The sequence below is a fragment of the Vipera ursinii genome (assembly GCF_947247035.1).
Source record: "Vipera ursinii genome assembly, chromosome: 1".
NCBI lineage: Eukaryota > Metazoa > Chordata > Lepidosauria > Squamata > Viperidae > Vipera > Vipera ursinii.
Window position 1 is genome coordinate 4,435,284 of NC_139512.1, and position 16,719 is coordinate 4,452,002.

Consider the following 16,719-nt stretch of genomic DNA (forward strand, 5'->3'; position numbering starts at 1 on the left):
GCCTCCGCCGCTGTGTGCAAAAAAAAAAAGTTCAGCCAATCAATCAATTTTGACTTCTTGTGGAGAAAAAAAAATCTCGCAAAGTTGGAATTGATTGATTGAACCTTTTAGTCCCACCCAGTCTGCCATTACCACCGCAGCCACGCCCACCCAATGGGCCATGCCCCACCCAATTGGCCACACCTACCCAATGGGCCACGCCCACCCAGCACTTGACAATACATAAGTGGGTTTTGGGTTGCAGTTTGGGCACTCGGTCTCTAAAAGGTTCGCCATCTCTGGCCTAACCAAAACCAGGTTCAAAGCCACAGCAGCAACGGCAACAATGAGGAAAAACAATGAAGGATAATAAAATAGGGGGGGGAATTGAAACTTGAGGAAAATGGTGGGGAACCCTTGAGAAATCCACCTCAGTTTGGGAGAGAAACATTAGCCCACTGGAATCGCTCGCTTCTCCCAAAAGTAAAATGTAGTGAATATTTGAGGCAGTAACCTGTTTCATTGATCGGTTATTGACCTTCCTGCTTTCATCCTTGCTGCTTTAGGTGCTCATCAAAAACTCTTGAGCGCCACCAAGCCATAGCCATTCCTGCAGCTATGGAATGTCCCCAGGCATTCAGGCTGCCTGGGGCAGAATATGAAAATGGCCCTCTCATGACAATCAAAACAAATGGACTCAAGAATTGATGACGGGCTGGTTTTGAATGATAAGACGGGATGCTTAGCCAGGGAAGCTTATGAGGAAAGAATCTTGAAATAGGTGGGAGATGCTAAAAAAGGAGCTATTAAAGCACAATTGCAAACAGGAAAAAAAAGAATGATGTTAGAAGAAGCTGATGTGGCCACACAAAGAAGAAAGAGGGTCAGCAGACTGAGGCAAAATGCAAGCCAGGAGCCTGAAATTAGAAAAAATAAAAGCATAGCTGGACCTGAAATATACAATAAGAGCAATTGAACAACAAGAAAAGAGCTGTGTCTGGATATGTTCAAAAGAAAAGGAAAAGGAAATATTCAGGCTGTTAGCTGCCCAGTGGAGATGGCAGAAATCTAGTGGGCGACAAAAGAACAAGTTGGGCTCTGTCCATCTCCAACAAGAAAGTACATGTCCTGTCAGAGGAGAGGAGAATTAGGGAGCAGCACTGAAGTTTGGGGTTTATTATGTTATTATATTATATTATGTCAGTTTATTATGCATGAGTTTGGATCTCTACGAACAGAAGAACTGTACCAGAAACTCCTGAAGAATGTGCTAATAGTCTGGCTAAATGTCTATGCCAGGGGCAGGCAACCTTGGCTCTTTTATGACTCGTGGACTTCAACTCCCAGAATTCCTGAGCCAGCATGGCTCAGTATGGAAACCTCTCCATTTCTCCTCAGCATGGCTGGCTCAGGAATTCTGGGAGTTGAAGTCCACGAGTCATAAGAGAGCCAAGCTTGCCTACCTCTCGTCTATGCAGCTCCTCAGTCAGGCAGGTCATGGTGGTCCCAAAGGTGCTTTTTCAAAAGGCAAGTGGACTTCCTTTGTTTTTCTTTGTTTTCCTTGAATTCTGGAACTGGAACTTGCCTTTTGGAAAAGCACTTTTGGGACTAACAGTCTGGCTGTTCTTTTATACAGCTGGTCCTTAACCTAGAACCACAGTTGGGGCCAGAATTTCCTTTGGTAAGCAAGGCAGCTGTTAAATGAGTTGCATCCAATGTTATGGTCTTTTTGCCAGGGTTGCTAAGTAAAACACTGCAGTTATTAAGAGAATTACATGGTTATTAAGCAAATCCAGCTTCCCCCATTGACTTTGCTTCTCAGAAATTGACTGAGAAAGTTGCAAATGGTAATCACCCAACCCTGGGATGCCATTGTAATTTTGAACATTGGCTAAAGAAATTATTGTAAGTTGAGGACTACCCATATCATTTTTAAGAAAGTCTAAAGAACAGATGAAGAGCTGGACAGATGGAAAAATCATGGGTATTCCTACATTTAAAAAGAGGGGTTGGACCCAGATCCAAGGACCTAGGATCATCTGGAGGTGAGAGTCAAGAGAGTCAAGATGGCGGTTGTGACTGTGCACAGGTAAAGAAGGCGTGGGGCTTAACTCTTGCGGTTGCACAGCTGCCATCATGTTTGTATAATTTTATTATGTAGTTTTAAAATTAAAAAAAACAGTCAAGGAAGGGAATAGAAAGGGTGTCAGAATTTAGAAAGAAATAGCATAGAAGAACAAAAAATATAAAAAACATAGAAACAAAAATACATAAAAACAGCACAACTTCCAACTTCTTTTACAGCCGACATAAATAAAACCTGAGTTCAACTCTTGCTCTACAATTACAAAATACCCGCAACCTTTTGAAAGTCTATATTACTAATATTCAGATCCATGTCATTATTTCTTCTGCTTTGTGCAAAAAGCTGTCAACTTGACTTTTTGCACCTTACCTTGGACACCCCTGCTAGGACCTGCAGAATACGCAAAGTGGCATTAATATTTGGGATCAAAGCAAATGATAAGTAGTCTGATCTATCACTGCTTTGAAAACAAAGTGATCCTTGGTCCAAGTCAGCATGGATTTGATGAAAACAAACATTCCCAGGTTTACATGATTTTAATTTAGAATTCTCTGACTTCCTTAATGGATTTTCAGTTGCTAAGAGTGCCCCACCCTACCTCCATCATGGAAAATTCAGTGGAAGGAATCAAAAATAGGGGCTTTTCAGAGATGACCCCCCCCCCTTGTCTCAGGCTCCATGCAACTCCATCCCATCATTAAGTAGTTAAAAGTATTATTCTGAACTGCTCAGCATAGCTTTTAAAACTGCAATCCTCTCAATCTGAAGATGCCTGTCTTAGAATCATTATGGTCATTTTAATATACGTGCTGTATAATTCTATTAAGTATTTTAATATGCTTTTTATGTGGAGAGTCTTTTGGGAGTGTGGCTGTATAAATAAAACAAACAAACCAATAATGATATCTTGATTTCAGCAAAGCTTTCGACAAAATCTCCCACGACACTCTGATTAGAAGCAAGCTAATTATACGAGCCTGGATGGCATGACAATTAAGTGGATACATAGCTGGCCTGGAAATTGTATTCAAAGAATGCTGCTTGATGGTTAAACATCAAATTGGATGACTATCAAGTGTGTTGCCACAAGAGTTTAGTCTGAACTCTTCAATATTTATATTAATGATCTGGATGAAGAGGTAGAAGGAATGGTTATTAGATTTACAGGAGACAGAAAATTAGATGGGATAGTTAACACCTTAGAAGGCAGAAATAAAATTCAAAATGAGAAGGATGGGTTAATGAAATGGGCTGAATATAACAGGAGGAAATATAACAGTCAAAGGCAAAGCCCATCACTTAGTAAACAGAAGTCAAATGCAGAGCTATAGAATGGGGAAAGCTTTTTTGGTAATACAGGAAAAAAAAGATATGGGAATAATAGTTGATCACAAACTGAATATCAGCCATCTGTGTGATGTGGAAACACCAAAAAAAAAGCAAATGCAGTTTTAGGCTGCTTCACAGCTATATAATTTCCAAATAATGGGAAATAATCGATTTGCTTTGGTCAGACTCTATTTTGAATAAGTACTACATTCAGTTCCAGGCACTACACTTGAAGAAGGATTCAGAGAAATTCAAGAAGATTTGGAGAAAGGCAAAATAGGCTATCAAACTAACCCAATCCAGGGAGGGGTGGGGAGAGAGATTGAAATTTAGAACGTTTAGCCTTAAGAAGACAAGATGCAAGAGAAGCAGGAAATATGAACGCAGTTCTATAGAAGACCAAAAGACATTCTGAACCATTCCAGAATGCAGAACATGAAAAAATGAATTATAATAATGAGTTATAGAAAAGGAAAATAGGGGCGTGATGGCTCAGCAGTTAAAACAATGCTGAGGTTGTCAGCTGGAAAGCTGATAGCCCAGGTTTGAGACCCAAGTACTGCACAAGTGGGTGAGCTCCCATTACTTGCTTCAGCTCCTGCCCACCTAGCAGTTCAAAAGCATACAAGTGCAAATAGATAAAAAGGTACCACGTTGATGGGAAGGTAATAGCATTCCATGCGCCTTGACGTATAGGCATTCTGGTTACATGATTATGGAAAGGGTCTTTGGGTAATGCTGGCTCCCTTGGCTAAGAAACAGGGATGAGCATTGCCCCCTAGAGTCAGACCCGATTGGATCAGGGGAAACCTTTACTGTTACCTTTCAGACAGGCAAATTCCAGCTGCAGGTCAGACAAATTGCTAATCTGAGCAGTTTAAGAAAGGAACCAATTTGCCACTGAGATGGTGTCACCTCCCATTCACAGGATGTGTTCAGGCACAGTTTTTGGAGACCCATTTCTCAGGGTTGTTTCATTTTGAGTCCTGCATTGAGCAAAGAGGTAAATTGTGATCTTGTCCAGTTTTGTGCTTGTAGGATCATCTGGCTGACTCGTGATTGAAGCAACCTTTGGCAGAAATTCTAAAGAATAACAGGCCACAGAATGTAGCTGTGGTGTTACACATATCCATCGAGCTTTGTTACAATGGTAGTTTTCCTCCCACACCTAACAGTATGTGAGTTGGGATGTATTATTAATTAGAGGTCGCCCCATTGTGTAGTGCTCAGATCTCAAACCTGGGCTGTCAGCTTTCCAACTAACAAGCTCAGCATCTTTAACCTCTGAGCCATCGCGCCCCTTGAATTAGTAAGATGGCTCTGTTATTATTAACATTCCTTCTCCAATTATTATGGTTTGACGCATAGTCAGCCAGATGTTCAGTCTGGACTTGGCATTTTTATACACCTATCATGTCCTTCCCAATAACCTAAGATAGGTAGATGTTGTTGTTTGATGGTGTAAAAGGTATCATGGCGGATGTAAGCTGTTCCAGGTAAAGCTGCCTTTGGCAACTGACTGATGAGAATTTTGTCAATGCCGATGATGTTCAAATGGTGCTCCAGATGTTTTGGATTGCACCCAATGCACCTTTTACTATTGATACTACCTTTGCTTTTTTTTTTTTACCATAGTCGTTCTACTTCTGTTTGCAAGTCTTTGTATTTTGTTGTTGTTGTTGCTGTTGTCGTTGTCATCATCATCATTTATGGTTTATAGTTCTTAATGTTCCTTCATATAATAACAATGGTTGTTATTTGTGAATTATTATTTTCTAACTTTGTTGCTAAACATGTTTGTGAGATGGGCAGCCATATAAATTTGAAAAGTAAATAAATAATTAAATAAATAAATGATCAAAAGAAGTCAAGCTGGCAACTATGGCATGGTGTGGGTCTACATAACCTGAGGAACCATCTGGGATTGGTTCACCCCATCCACACCAGTAGAAGGGGCATGACCTTCCTTGACCCCATTGGTCAAGGAATTGTGGCTGGCAGGGTCCAGAAGAACTTTTTCTACTGTAGCTTCCATGGTCGGGAACATTGTGCCCTCTGAGGTGATATTCACACCCACTCTTTTGGCCTTTTGAAAGATCCTGAAGACCTGGCTCTGCCAAATGGCCTGGGTCTCCAATGGGAGTGTTGTCAGGCATGAAGAATCAGGACCAAACTTTAAGATTCAGTCAACTTGATTTATTACTTATGCCTATGTACAAAAACTAGGGACACAGTGGCTCAGTGGGTTAGGACGCTGAGCTTGTTGATCAGAAGATCAGCAGTTTGGCGGGTCGAATCCCAAGTGCCGGGTAACAGAGTGAGTGCCTGTTACTCGTCCCAGCTTCTGCCAACCTAGCAGTTGGAAAGCACGTAAAAATGCAAGTAGAAAAATAGGGGCCACTACCTTATGTACAAAAATCTAGTCAACTAATGGAGAGCACTAAATTGGTGCTACATAAGAGTCAAGAGGGGTTGGATTTGGAACACTTGTGGGAATGCAAGGATTCCAGGCTGATTACGCTCTTGACTCCATCCTCAGGCTTTGTTTATCCTACAGGTGTGTCATTTTGGAGGTGGTTAATGAACTAAGACCCAGCCTCCTCCCCGTGTGCATCTTGCTCCCTTCCTCCCTATCTTTGTCAATTTTAAATCATATTTAATGTTACTAGTTCTTGTTTTAACGTTTCATATTGGTGTTTTAATGATTGCAAGTCACCTAGGAGTCACCTTTAGGTGAGACGGTCAGCATATCAGTTTAATAAACAAACAAACAAGCAAACCATAATGATAGAATCAAAACTCTGCCTGGGTTGGCTGGCTGGTTGGTTTTGCAATGTACGATGGACATTTAAAAAAAGAAACAGAGCTTTGATCATACTGCGGTGCTGCCATCTTGATTTTTTTTTTTTGAGCACAGTCTGCAGACACCCCTTGTTTTGAGCACACCCTGCAGTAAGGTGAGACCATTAATCAACACATCAGTTCATTCCTATCCCCCTATTCATTCTACTGGGAATTGGTGGGAATGTAGAAGTCGGCTCGTTGCTTTTTGAAGCCAGGCCAGTGGTGGGCGTGGGTGTGCACGTGCACGTGCTGAGTGTGAAAGGCAGGAAGCTGGAGTAAAAAGAGGTACTCTCCCAGCTCTGTAGAAACCCTAACCTCCCGAATCCAGGGCACCAAGCTTGTCACGTCGCAAGGTGCCAAAGCAATCAATAGTAATTCCAATATCATACAAGTCAATTTCAACCTGTCATGAGCAGCCCCCATTCAATAGCAGGGCGAGCTGATAAATGGGACCCTCAGAAAGCAGATATATAGCATGTGGGTGGGGGGGGAAGAGTCATAAAATAGGGAATCAGGCAGTTGGGGGTGGAGAGAAAGGCTGGGATTGCTGTTTGCTACCCCTCCTCTTTGCAAATGCCTTCAGTACAGAGTCCTTTTCCACCCTTCAACAATGGCTGTCAAAAGCCCTGGATGACCGTTCCCATAATCCTCAACCAGCATCATCATTGAGAGAGAAGAATGGGGTTCGTACTTCAGTGCAGTTGAAAGACCCTTTTGGAGAAAGGTGTCCGGTGACATCCAGCCCCCATCTCTTCATTCCTCTCCCTGTGTCCAATTCTCATTTTCCAGCTTTTCTGTGACACCCGAGAGACTTAATCAGGACTCAGTAAGGGGGCTAACACAGGCTGTCTGGTGGGAGAGCTCCACCATTGGTGAATATCATTGGGGTGGAGGGAAAAGGATGGCTGTGGGCTGTCTTCATGTTGAAAAAGGAAAAGAAAAATAAGGCATCCTTAAGAATGAAGAACAAAGTATTTGCTTACATATTGCACAAACCGCGTTAATTTCCAGGTTTTGGAGATTCAAACACTTTAAACTACGTCTCTTAAATCAGGGCTTTTTAATCTTTTCACCCACTGCCCGCCCAGCGGCGCTCTTCCTCCTGTCCGAGCTTTTCATTGTTGTGAGCATTTCTGTTGAGGATTGGCAGCGGGGGTGGGGTAGGGGGGGAGTTTGGTTTTTATTCCCCCCATCTGCTGAGTGGTTGCAGCAGATTTTGGTCACTTCACATGATCCTGGGACACTGTGGCCATCATAAATATGAATCCGTTGCCAAGCATCTGAATGTAAATCACAAGACCCTGGAGATGCTGCAACATTCCAGCTGATCAGGATCAGCACCAAGCTCCAGCTGGAGCCTGGTGCTGATCCTGGCGCTTCCGCTGAACCCTGACAGCCCTACAGCTCCAGCCGTCTTTCGCTAAGGCTTGTGCGGTGCTGCCACCGGTTCAGCTCATTCCCCTCCCCCGCTACCACTTCTCTAGGATGGTTGCGTACCACCTGCCAGGTGCCAATGTACCACAGGTGGTACCCGTACCACTGGTTGAAAAGCCCTGTCTTAAATCACAAGGGTGAGGAATATGTACAAATTGAGGACCTGGGGTGGATCTATGCACTGCATTGGCCATTTGTGGGTGGACCAAACATACAAATAAAAATGTTGATTCCAACATTTCCAATCACACACATAGATTTTCCAAGTCATGCAACTGCCATTCCAGGTAAAACATCCACCACGTGTAAATTTATCACATCTAAAAGAGAATTTTTTTTTAATGTTTGAATTGCCAGAACTGAAATGAAGGAAGGAAACCTGGATGGGAACAGTCATCCAAGGCTTTTAAAAACATAATCAGAAAACAGGATTTTCTGAGTCGTGGATCTGCAAACTTTTATATCACTTCTCCTTGCAAGCTCCTTTCCTCTTTTGCTTACATTGCAATAGTGAGAGTATGTTTCTTGTCTTCTAGACTCCTGCTCTCCCTCCATATGTAATATGCATCAGAAACTTCTAGGAAAATAGAGTTTTCCAGGGCATCTGACTATATAACCCATGACTCCAAGTCCTGGAATGCTGTCCATCTAGAACAGGGGTGTCAGACTCAATTTCATTGAGGGCCGCATCAGCATTGCAGTTGCCCTCAGGGGGCCAGGTGGGTATGGCCAGGGTGGGCGTGGCCTACTGGGTGGGCGTGGCTAGAGTGCATATGGCCTACTGGGTGGGCGTGGCCAGCTCTACATCGTTCCCATCAAGGGTGCCTATGGGGGCCTGGGCAGGAGTGGGACAGATCTGAGGGTCTCTGGCAGAAGGAGGGTCTCTGGGCCAAGGCCAAGGTAGTGGGGGCCGTTCCCTCACTGTTTCCAGGATGGCTTCGCGGGCCGCATGAAACCACTTTGCAGGCCGGATCTGGCCCCTGGGCCTTGTGTTTGACATGTCTGATCTAGAACATTCCAAGTCACAAAGAAGATCATAGCTGAATTCAGGCAGAACAGAAATGGGCAGGCATGTATCAACTCCTAGAGGTAGGCCGGGTTATAGAACAGATAACACAAGGATTATTGGAACTCTGCTTCATTAACAGAATAATAGAGTTGAAAGGGACCTTGGAGGTCTTCTAGTTCAACCCCCTGCTCAAGCAAGAGACCCTGTACTATTCTGGACAGATGACTGTCCAATCTCTTCTTGAAAACCTCCAGTGTTGGAGCACCCACAACCTCTGAAGGCAACCCATTCCACTGGTTAGTTGTTCTTCCAGGAAATTTTTCCTTAGTTCTAGGTTGCTTCTCTCCTTGGTTAGTTTCCATCCGTTCCTTCTTGTCCTCCCTTCAGGTGGAGAATAGGTTGTCTCCCTTGTTATGTATGCAGGCACCTGCATAGCAACAGCCACTAGGGGGCGTTGGCCTGAACGGTTTTGGCGGGAAACCCAGTTTCGGTGGGAAACCTAGGGCCAACCCCATTGGCTGGCAGCTTACCTGGCTAGGTATTTAAGGAGGCCAGGTACCCCTCATTCCCTAGTTCACTACCCCCTTCCAATAAAGAGCTGAACTCACACACCGGCTGGCGTCTCTTCCTTGCGTCGGACCCACTACACAATATCCCTCTTCTTTGTTTCTCTTCTTGTGATCCCCTCTTGTTATAGGGTATGATAACAGAATCTTGAAAGCCTGCTAGAGTTTTCCTCTGCTCCTTCTTATGCCAAACAAAATCAAAGCCAGTTTATTGTTCCCTTTATCGTAACAGTTCTTGCATTCTTCTTCAAAGTTACCTCCTTGTTTCTGTACAGTTTCTTGTTTCTTGGTTTTGATTTGGTCAGCTGGGGAGATGCACTGATGGAAGTCTGTTGCGTAAGCCATGTGGAAGCCTGGCTATAGAGAGCCCACTCATAAAATTTCTCACTATCGCCATGTTAAAAAAATGTGATAGGATAGGTAGGAAGCTGATGGGGAAAACACCACAAGAGGGAGGGATTTGAAAGGAAAATATACAGGCAGTCCTCGACTTATGACAGTTGCTGTGTCCTGGGGTCATGTGACCACCTTTTGCAACCTTCTGGCAAGCAAAGTCAATGGGGAGGCCACATTCACTTGACAACTACTAATTTAACAACGGCAAAGTGATTCACTTACCAAATGTGGCAAGAAAAGTTGTAAAATGAGGCAAAACTCATTTAGCAACTGTCTTTTTTAACAATGGAAATGTTGGGCTCAGTTGTGGTTGTAGTTCAAGAACTACTTGTATTTGTTTTTGAAAAACTCCAGAGAAGATGCTACTTATATCATTACACAGCTAATCATCATAATTACTTGTTCAATAAGTAACCTCCCAAAAGCCATTCTCCATGGTAAACTCTATGATGTGGAGGATTGTAGAAAGAGCTTCACTGTATGAGCTCTGCTACATGAGAATAGAATAGAATAGAATAGAATAGAATAGAATAGAATAGAATAGAATAGAATAGAATAGAATAGAATAGAATAGAATAGAATAGAATAGAATAGAATAGAATAGAATAGAATAACAAAGTTGGAAGGGATCTTGGAGGTCTTCTAGTCCAACCCACTGCTCATGCAGGAAACCCTATATCATATCAGTCAAATGGTTGTCCAATCCCTTCTTGAAAGAGTGTTAGAGCATTCACAACTTCTGGAGGCAAGTCATTCTCCATGGTAAACTCTATGATGTGGAGGATTGTAGAAAGAGCTTCACTGTATGAGCTCTGCTACTTGAGACTAGACTGGACTGGACTGGACTGGACTGGAATAGAATAGAATAGAATAGAATAGAATAGAATAGAATAGAATAGAATAGAATAGAATAGAATAGAATAGAATAGAATAGAATAGCATAGAATAGAATAGAATAGAATAGAATAGAATAGAATAGAATAGAATAGAATAGAGCTGGAAGGGACCTTGGAGGTCTTCTAGTCCAGCCCCCTGCTCAAGCAGGAGAACCTATACCATTTCGGACAAGTGACTGTCTAGTCTCTTCTTAAAAGCTTCCAGTGATGAAGCGCCCATGATTTCCTATCATATTAAGACCCTATGATTTGTAAGCTGGCCAGAGTCTCCTTATCAGGCAGATGGGAGGCAGATGGATTTAATAAATAAATAAATATTTAGATCTGCCAAGCATTAGCCCTTCCTCCATCTTTCTCTGGCTTTCCAAATGCTTCAGGCCTGCATAGTGCATTTTCCCACTCCTATCTCTACTGAGACAGAGATAACACAGCACTTTATAGGTATATGGATCCATGATACTAAACGGAGCTTGGAGACCCAAAAGGAAGGGGGAGAAGAGATGAGGGGACAAACTGTGGAGTGGTTTCAAGAGAAGACGCAAAGCTCCTTGTCTAATGGAATCCTCGGCTGTAGTAATTAAGCTGGGCTACTGCTAACCGTAATGTGATGTATATATGCCTTTAACTAATCATTTATTAGACCCGTTGATGGTTTGTCAATATTAATTCATTTATTTAAACAACTCGGAGCTGTAATGAAGATGTTTGCTTTACCGGGACGGGGGGGGGGCATGTTGGGGCATGGAGATGAAGGAGCCTGGAGACTTTTTTGTGTGCTCAATGGATGTCTGCCAGATGACAAGTCCAGTGGGGACTTGGAGGGGGAGTGTGGAAATTCAAGATCCAGCAAAACTTTGCTTTGTGTTTTGCAAAATTCTGCTTTGCAAGCTTGACAACTGAACTTTAAAAAGGGGTCTGGGTGGATTAGATCAGAGGTTGCTAATGTACCAGTTATCACAATGCTAACATGCATTGTTTATGGCTACATTACCGGAACATGTAGGACTTGGGGCTGCCCTTAAGGTCAGCTTAGAACAGTGTTTCTCCACCTTGGCAACTTTAAACTGTGTGGACTTCAACTCCCAGAATTCCCCATCCAACATGGCTTGGAAAATTCTGTTGATGCAGGAAGCTTGCAGCCCCTTTGATTCTGCTGCAGTCATTTTGTTCCAGTGATACAACCTGTGTCCTTACCCAATTTAAGGTGCCGATGCTAATTCTGAAAACTCTACACCTGGGATAGGTAGCTGAGTAGACTATGAGCCAGAAGTCCCTGAATTTATGCTGGCAAAACCTTGCTCACAGAACACTGGAAAATGAGGGTGATTTTCAGTGAGGAGCATAAGAGAGAAAACTAGACAGTCCTTTGAAACTGAGAAAAAATAGAATAAAGCATCCACTCCTAATTGTTCTTTTTTTATTTGCCCAGTCAATAGTTTGAGATGGGCAGCTATACAAATTGAATAAAAATATATAAAATCTAGTAATACCATGGCATGACTATCCTATCCATTGTGAAAATCAGCCGCCAGAGAAAACCATTGTTTTAATTTAATCTCCTTATTCATAACAAAAGCTAGCATCCCCTGACTTAAGGTCAAAGCTCTAAAAGTTTAGTGCATGCTACCTATACACAAGAATCTGATCCACTAATGATCAGGGCAAATTGGTGGGAGATAAGAATCCACAGAATTCATTGGGGGGGTGGGGGGTGGACTTAGTTCTTTTGTGGCTACATAATGATTCCAAACTGATGGTGTATTTGACCCTCCCCTCAGGCTCAGCCTAGTCATCTCCTACACGATCAGGAAATCTAAAGAATAAGTTTCACTAAGGGTGTGTAAAATGTTCCAGGCTTGAAACAGCCATTTTATGCGTACAGGTAATCTTTGCTAAATGATGGTAATTAGGACCAACAACTCTGTTGCTAAGTGATACGGTTATAAAGCACGATATCAAATTGTCCTGTGTGCCCTGGATATTTATGCAATAATGATAAATAATGATAACATGAGGCTAGTACGAATGTCTCTATGGTATAAGCACTCGTGAAGAATCCAGACCATGGATTATGTTGCAGCTCGGAAGATTTATTGGTCCAGCATATGCACAAGAATTTAGTCACCTAACTGTTCAACTGAAGTTGAAACTCAAATACTTTGGCCACCTAATGAGAAGGAAGGACTCACTGGAGAAGAGCCTAATGCTGGGAAAGATTGAGGGCAAGAGAAGAAGGGGACGACAGAGAATGAGGTGGCTGGATGGAGTCACTGAAGCAGTAGGCGTGAGCCTAAATGGACTCCAGAAGATGGTAGAGGACAGGAAGGCCTGGAGGAACGTTGTCCATGGGGTCGCGATGGGTCGGACATGACTTCGCAACTAACAACAACAAAAAAATAACTGTTCAACACTAAATTGGTGCTAGATAAGGGTCAATGGAATTCAAGAGGGATTGTACTTAGACCATGACTCACTTAAGTCCGCCCCATCGGCTCTCCCTGCTTGTCTCCTACATCAAATGTCCAGGTGTATTGTCTCTCTGAATAGGGGTCTTCCCTTATTGGCCTTCAATGACAGCTGGGGGAAGGACGTGACAGCTCAGAATACTGAAAGAGAACATTTTGACTGTCGTTATTTTGTTCTACAGTAACCAAAAGTATTTCTGTTTCATTCATATGCCTTGCCTGTACTGCCTATATTTAAGATTGGCACTGGACACCCTACATGTTGATTCATTGGTGAAAGCTGTTGGGTTGGTAAGCATTAGCAATAATGGCCTTACCAATAAAGAGAATATCTTTAGTTGAGGCTAAGACTGTGGGGTCCTTGGTGCTCTCTGAGCTTGGTGGTTTTCTTGCAGACATTTCATTACCCAGCTAGGTAACATCATCAGTACTTGTAATGTCCTGGGCACTGATGATGTTACCCACTTGGATAATGAAACATCTGCAAGAAAGCAAGAAAGTTAGAGAGCAGCAAGGATCCCACAGTTATGGCTATTTCTAAAGGACTATCATTTCCCCTATCCTCCACTCCTTCTGCTCCTTGGAAAAATAACATCCTATGACATTATATTATTCTGAGATAATCCAAAACATCAAAGGGGAAGGAAAAGACACACACACACACACACACACACACATTTTCCTTCCTAAAACAATATGAGAATTGGAGGCAGTTTTGTCTTTTTACTTTCTTTTAACTTAAAGTCTGCTTGCAATTCAAGCCAAGCTAGCTGTTGAAATTTTGGCCAGCTGTTCTAAAGAAACCCAGCTTTGGTCAATTTAAAATCCCAATTCTTATACTGTAATCCAGAAATTTCTGTTTAATTATCTTCTAACCAGAAAGTTATAACTAGTTCCCTAACAAATAGCTATAATTAGGGCCAAGGTACTGAACACAGTCAGAAGACACTACCCATCACTAAAAGATGTCTATGTATTGACTCAAGAGCTAATATCTCCACAGGAAAAAGGAAAACAACGGGCAATTCTCAACATTTTAAAAACAGCTCTATATTTATGTTGTACAGCAATTTGATGTGATGGGAATGGAGTTTAAATAATATTGCAAAGGTTTGGCAGGGAAGACACAAATAATTTTTGCTTGTTCATTTCTCTGCACGAGAACATTTTTTTTAATGGCAGCATGAATTTTTATTTGGAACAGGGAAAACAGGGACAGGGGAGTATATGTCCTTAATCAATATATAAATAAAAACAATTTTGTAATAATGTGATAAGTTGCCCAACTTTAGTGCATAACTCCGAGCACCTACCAACACAAACCAACCTCATACAACAAAGCATAATTAAATACAAAGAAAATAAATACACAATTTATTTAGGCAGCTCACACCTAACTTGTATCCAAAATACACACATGCTGTGTTTCAACAAAAGCAAGAGAGTGCAAGATGCTTTCAGACTATATTATTTATTCATTAGGCCCAATGCTTTACAAGTAGTCCTTGACTTATGACCCCCATTTGGGATCAGAATTTCCATTGCTAAGCAAGGCAGTCATTAAGTAAGTCAGGCTCAAATTTACCTTTTTTGCCACAGTTGTTAAGCGGATCGCTGCTGTTATTTAAGTGAATCATGCAATTGTTAAGCAAATAAGACTTTCCCCATTAACTTTGCTTGTCAGAGCCAGCTGGGAAGGTCACAAATAGTGACCACCTGAATCTGGGACGCTGCACCCTTCATAAATACATGCTGGTTGCTTAGTGCCTGAATTTTGATCCTGTGACCATGGGGATGCTGCAACGGTCATAAGTGCAAGGACTGGTTGTAAGTCACCTTTTTCACTGTCCTTGTAACCTCAAAGCAGTGGTGGGATTCAGCCAGTTCGCACCACTTTGGCAGAACCGGTAGCTTTGTTGCCCAGGACCAGAATGAACTTCCGGAAGTGGCATCCAAAAAGAGAACCGGTTGTTGACATATTTGAGTTCCACCACTGGCTGTAAGTCACCTTTTTCATTGTCCTTGTAACCTCAAACGGTCGCTAAACAAACGGTTGGAAGCTGAGAAACTACTGTACAAGGATTCCTCCTGGGCTGTAAGCAGAAGGGGAAAAAAACAAAACAACCCCACAAAGCCAGGGCATATTCCCCAAATCCCTCAGAGGCTGGCTCTCTCCTTATCCTAATAGAGAAGCGCTAAGGGGCTGTGTCAGATGGGTTCATTCTGCTTGGTTCATTCACAGTCCATTCCAGCCATTGAGATGTCACGAGGCTGTGATATTCCTGCCGAATGTCCATTACTCCAGGTTTATGGAGCATGTCAGGCCTTTCAATGACCCACTGGAACATGAAAGCAAGTCTGTCAAGTCAGTGGGTCATGAACGGGGAGGTCTCTATGTGGATAGTGGGTCCTCTGTGCTTTTAAAGCCACTGTAGAAGCTGGCTCAGTGATGGCTCATTTTGTGGACAGCCTTGCCTTCACCGCGATGCCCAGTTAAACATCTGTTTTACAGAGGTTATTTGCTTTTTTATTTTTTAATTAAGAAAATCTGTATGGACAGCCAATTCACTCACTTTTGACTCCAGGAGGCTTCCAGAAGTAAAACCTTAAATATAAAACCCAATAAACCAAGGGTCTTCAAACTTGGCCCTTTTATGACTTGTGGAGTTCAACTCCCAGAATTCCTCAGCCAGGCATGCTGGCTGAGGAATTCTGGGAGTTGAACTCCACAAGTCATAAAAGGGCCAAGTTTGAAGACCCCTGCAATAAACCCTTACCACCTCTGCTTCTAGCAACAACAATCAAACAAACCATTTCACCCTGGGGCTCCATGTCACTCTGGCATCCTCAGACCTGCTGGCAAAACCAGATCTTCAGAGCCTTCCAAAGAGTATCAAGGTTAAGGCTATTTATCTCTGCAGGGATGATGTTCCACAGGGAGGGAGCCACCAGAAAAAAGGCCATTCTTCTTGGTCTCACTAGATCAGACACGTCAAACTCGCGATGTCATGTGACATCACATGACGTATTGGGACTGTTTTGCCATTGCCGGCAGTGGGGTGGGCGCAGCTTCTGCATGATGCGTCCAGCCCATGGGCCAGCAGTTTGACACCCCTGCACTAGATAGACCTCCTTAAGAGGAGTGCCCTGCCTCCCTGCTCAGGTGGATCAGGTTGATTGTAATTGGGAAAAGAAGGTCCTTCAAATAACCTGGTTCTAAGCTAGGGGGTCTTCAAACTTGGCCCTTTTATGACTTGTGGACTTCAACTTGCAGAATTCCTCAGCCAGCGTGCCTGGCTGAGGAATTCTGGGAGTTGAAGTCCACAAGTCATAAAAGGGCCAAGTGTGAAGGCCCCTGCTCTAAGGCATGTAAGTGGGGAAACGGTGGTCTAGCGGTTCTAATGCTCGGCTTTTTGACTGGAAGGTTGGCAGTTTGAGACCCAAGTACCTTATGGCAGGGTGAACTCCTGTTCTTACCCCAGATCTTGCCAACCTAGGAGTTCAATAGCAGGCAAATGCAAGTAGATAAATAGGTACCACTTTGGTGGGAAGTTAACAGTGTTCTGTGAGCCTCAGCATGCAGACATACGGACCACATGATCATAGAAGTGTCTTCAGACAATACTGGGTCCCTCAGCTAGGAAACAGAGATGAGTACCAACCCCTAGAGTCGGGTGTGATTGAGCAGGGGAAAGGTTTACCTTTACTTTTTAAG